Source organism: Arachis ipaensis, chromosome B10, assembly GCF_059453495.1.
Source record: "Arachis ipaensis isolate K30076 ecotype BB chromosome B10, ASM5945349v1, whole genome shotgun sequence".
NCBI classification, from domain to species: Eukaryota; Viridiplantae; Streptophyta; class Magnoliopsida; order Fabales; family Fabaceae; genus Arachis; species Arachis ipaensis.
In genome coordinates, this window is record NC_142435.1 from 52,180,188 (window position 1) to 52,185,128 (window position 4,941).

Sequence of the window (4,941 nt, forward strand, 5' to 3'; positions counted from 1 at the left end):
GCCCAAGCACACACCTAGTGGGCCCCGGAAGTGGATTTATGCATCAACTACTTACTTCTGTAAACCCTAGTAGCTAGATTATTATAAATAGGACCTTTTACTATTGTATTAGGTATCTTTGATCAGTTGTATGCTATCTTAGATCACGTTTGAGAGCTGGCTTCTCGGCCATGCCTGGACTTTCACTTATGTATTTTTAACGGTAGAGTTTCTACACTCCATAGATTAAGGTGTGGAGCTCTGCTATTTCTCAAGGATTAATGCAAAGTACTACTATTTTTTATTCAATTCATCTTCTTTCTCTTCTAAGAAATTCATTCGTACTTCAATCTGAATGTGATGAACGTGACAATCATCATCATTCCCTATGAACGCGTGCATGATAACCACTTCCGTTCTACCTTAGACTGAATGAGTATCTCTTAGATCTCCTAACCAGAATCTTCGTGGTGTAAGCTAGAATGATGGCGGCATTCAAGAGAATCCGGAAGGTCTAAACCTTGTCTGTGGTATTCCGAGTAGGATTCAATGAATGAATGACTGTGACGAGCTCCAAACTCGCGATTGCGGGGCGTTAGTGACAGAAGCAAAAGGATAGTAAATCCTATTCCAGCATGATCGAGAACCGACAGATGAATAGCCGTGCCGTGACAGGGTGCGTTGACCATTTTCACTGAGAGGATAAGATGAAGCCATTGACAAGGGTGATGCCTTCAGACAATTAGCCGTGCCGTGACAGGGCATTGGATCATTTTCCCGAGAGATGACCGAAAGTAGCCATTGACAGTGGTGATGTATCACATAAAGCCAGCCATGGAAAGGAGTAAGACTGATTGGATGAAGATAGCAGGAAAGCAGAGGTTCAGAGGAACGAAAGCATCTCCATTCGCTTATCTGAAATTCTCACCAATGAATTACATAAGTATTTCTATCCCTATTTTATTAATTATTATTTGAAAACACCATTATCAATTTATATCTGCCTAACTGAGATTTGCAAGGTGACCATAGCTTACTTCATACCAACAATCTCCGTGGGATTCGACCCTTACTCACGTAAGGTATTACTTGGACGACCCAGTGCACTTGCTGGTTAGTTACACGGAGTTGTGAACCATGGTCTTGGCATCATGTTTTTGGTGCCATTTCCAGGGAAAGAAAGAGCAATGAATTTTACATAATTAAAGTGTAATCACGATTCCGCGTACCAAGTTTTTGGCGCCGTTGCCGGGGATTGTTCGAGTTTGGACAACTGACGGTTCATCTTGTTGCTCAGATTGGGTAACTTTCTTTTCATTTTCTTTTCAAAAAGTTTTCAAAAATTTTTCAAAACTCTTTCAAAAATTTTTCTTTTGTTTTCGAAAAAAAAATATATTTAAAAAAAAATGTTTTCAAAAATATAATTTTTCTTCAGAATTTTTATGAATTCTAGTGTTTCATGAAGCATGGCTGGCTGTAAAGCCATGTCTAATACGACTGTAGGGCATGTTAGACGTGTCATGTCTGAGTTACATACTAAAGCTTGGCTGGCTATTAAGCCAAGCCTGACCCTTTGATTGGAGCTTTAGAGCATAAAATTCCTGGAATTCATATTAAAAATTTTGGAATCCTTATTTTTCTTTTTCAAAATGATTTTCGAAAAAAATTAAAAGAAAATACAAAAAAATCATAAAATCATAAAAATCAAAAATATTTTTATGTTTCTTGTTTGAGTCTTGAGTCATGTTATAAGTTTGGTGTCAATTGCATGTGCATCTTGCATTTTTTTCGAAAATTCATGCATTCATAGTGTTCTTCATGATCTTCAAGTTGTTCTTGGTAAGTCTTCTTGTTTGATCTTTGCATTTGCATGTTTTGTGTCTTTTCTTATTTTTCATATGCATTCCTGAATTCTTTATGTCTAAGCATTAAAGAATTCTAAGTTTGGTGTCTTGCATGTTTTCTTTGCATTAAAAATTTTTCAAAAATGTGTTCTTGATGTTCATCATGATCTTTATAGTGTTCTTGGTGTTCATCTTGACATTCATAGCATTCTTGCATGCATCACATGTTTTGATCTAAAATTCTCATGCATTGCATCATTTTCATGTTTCTCTCTCTCATAAAAAAAAATTTAAAAATCAAAAAAATATCCTTCCCTTTCTCTCTCATCAAATTCGAAAATTTGGATTGACTATTTCAAAAATTTTTAAAATCAAGTTGTTTCTTATGAGTCAAATCAAATTTGAAAATTTGAAAATTTTATCTTTTTCAAAAATCAAATCTTTTTCAAATCTCTTAGTTATTTTCGAAAATTACAAAAATATTTTTCAAAAATCTTTTTCTTAATTTTATATCATAATTTTCAAAAATAACAATAACAATTAATGTTTTGATTCAAAAATTTGAAGTTTGTTACTTGCTTGTTAAGAAAGATTCAAACTTTAAGTTCTAGAATCATATCTTGTGATTTCTTGAGAATCAAGTCATTAATTGTGATTTTAAAAATCAAATCTTTTTCAAAAACTAATCTCTATCATATCTTTTCAAAAATATTTTCTTATCTTACCTTTTTCAAAAATTGATTTCAAAATATCTTTTCTAACTTCCTAACTTCTTATCTTATCAAAATTGATTTTCAAAATTTGTTTCAACTAACTAACTAACTTTTTGTTTGTTTCTTAACTTTTTCAAAACTACCTAACTAACTCTCTCTCTCTAATTTTCGAAAATATCTTCCCTCTTTTTCAAAAATTTCTTTTTAATTAACTAATTATTTTTATTTTTATTTTTTATTTTAAAAATTTTCGAAAAATACTAACATTTTTCAAAAACCATTTTCGAAAATAACTAACTCTTTTTCAAAAATATTTTTCGAAAATTCTCCCTCTCTCATCTCATTCTATTTATTTATTCATCTACTAACATCTCATCTCACATCTCTACCCTCCTCACAGTTGTGTTTCTTCCATTCCATTACATTCTTTATCTCCCTCTTTTCTTTCACTCACAAAGGAATCCCTATACTGTGGTATAAAGGATTTCTATTATTATTATTTTTCTGTGCCCTCTTCTTTGTCATATGAGCAGGAGCAAGGACAAGAACATTCTTGTGGAAGCAGATCCAGAACCTGAAAGGACTCTGAAAAGGAAACTAAGAGAAGCTAAAATACAACAATCCAGAGATAACCTTTCAGAAATTTTTGAACAGGAAGAGGAGCTGGCAGCCGAAAATAATAATAATGTAAGGAAGATGCTTGGTGACTTTACTGCACCTAATTCCAATTTACATGGAAGAAGCATCTCCATCCCTGCCATTGGAGCAAACAACTTTGAGCTGAAACCTCAATTAGTTTCTTTGATGCAGCAAAACTGCAAGTTTCATGGACTTCCATCTGAAGATCCTTTTCAGTTCTTAACTGAATTCTTGCATATATGTGATATTGTTAAGACTAATGGAGTAGATCCTGAAGTCTACAGGCTCATGCTTTTCCCTTTTGCTGTAAGAGACAGAGCTAGATTATGGTTGGATTCTCAACCCAAAGACAGCCTGAACTCTTGGGATAAGCTGGTCATGGCTTTCTTAGCCAAGTACTTTCCTCCTCCAAAGCTGAGCAAGCTTAGAGCTGATGTTCAAACCTTCAGACAGAAAGATGGTGAATCCCTCTATGAAGCTTGGGAAAGATACAAACAGTTGACCAAAAAGTGTCCTTCTGACATGCTTTCAGAATGGACCATCCTGGATATATTCTATGATGGTTTATCTGAGCTATCAAAGATGTCACTGGACACTTCTACAGGTGGATCCATTCACCTAAAGAAAATGCCTGCAGAAGCTCAAGAACTCATTGACATGGTTGCTAATAACCAGTTCATGTACACTTCTGAAAGGAATCCTGTGAGCAATGGGATGCCTATGAAGAAGGGAGTTCTTGAAGTTGATACTCTGAATGCCATATTGGCTCAGAACAAAATATTGACTCAGCAAGTCAATATGATCTCTCAGAGTCTGAATGGAATGCAAGCTGCATCCAACAGTACTCAAGAGGCTTCTTATGAAGAAGAAGCTTATGATCCTAAGAACCCTGCAATAGCAGAGGTGAATTACTTAGGTGAATCTTATGGAAACACCTATAACTCATCATGGAGAAATCATCCAAATTTCTCATGGAAGGATCAAAAGCCTCAACAAGGCTTTAATAATGGTGGAAGAAACAAGTTTAACAATAATAAACCTTTTCCATCATCCACTCAGCAACAGATAGAGAACTCTGAACAAAATGCTTCTAATTTAGCAAATCTAGTCTCTGATCTATCCAAGGCCACTGTGAGCTTCATGAATGAAACAAGATCTTCCATTAGAAATCTGGAAGCACAAGTGGGCCAGCTGAGTAAAAGGATCACTGAAATCCCTCCCAGTACTCTCCCAAGCAATACAGAAGAGAACCCAAAAGGAGAGTGCAAGGCCATTGACATAAGCACCATGGCCGAACCTGTGAGGAGAGGAGAGGATGTGAATCCCAAGGAGGAAGACCTCCTGGGACGTCCAGTGATCAATAAGGAGCTTCCTTCTGAGGAACCAAAGGACTCTGAGGCTCATCTAGAGACCATAGAGATTCCATTAAACCTCCTTATGCCTTTCATGAGCTCTGATGAGTATTCCTCTTCTGAAGAGAATGAGGATGTTACTGAAGAGCAAACTGCCAAGTTTCTTGGTGCAATCATGAAGCTGAATGCCAAATTATTTGGCATTGATACTTGGGAAGTTGAACCTCCCTTGTTCATCAATGAACTAAGTGATCTGGATCAACTGACATTGCCTCAGAAGAGACAGGATCCTGGAAAGTTCATAATACCCTGCACCGTAGGCACCATGATCTTTAAGGCTCTGTGTGACCTTGGTTCAGGAATAAACCTCATGCCCCTCTCTGTAATAGAGAAACTGGGAATCTATGGGGTGCA

The 4,941-nt window shown here is 35.9% G+C and overlaps 1 non-coding gene across 1 annotated transcript; it reads right to left on the minus strand.

The window, feature by feature from the left end:
* Positions 1–3,595: 3,595 nt before the first annotated feature.
* On the minus strand, positions 3,596–3,703 carry LOC148580036 (small nucleolar RNA R71). Its single transcript, XR_015893877.1, has one exon. It is a non-coding gene; the product is annotated as a small nucleolar RNA R71 (small nucleolar RNA).
* Positions 3,704–4,941: the final 1,238 nt, after the last annotated feature.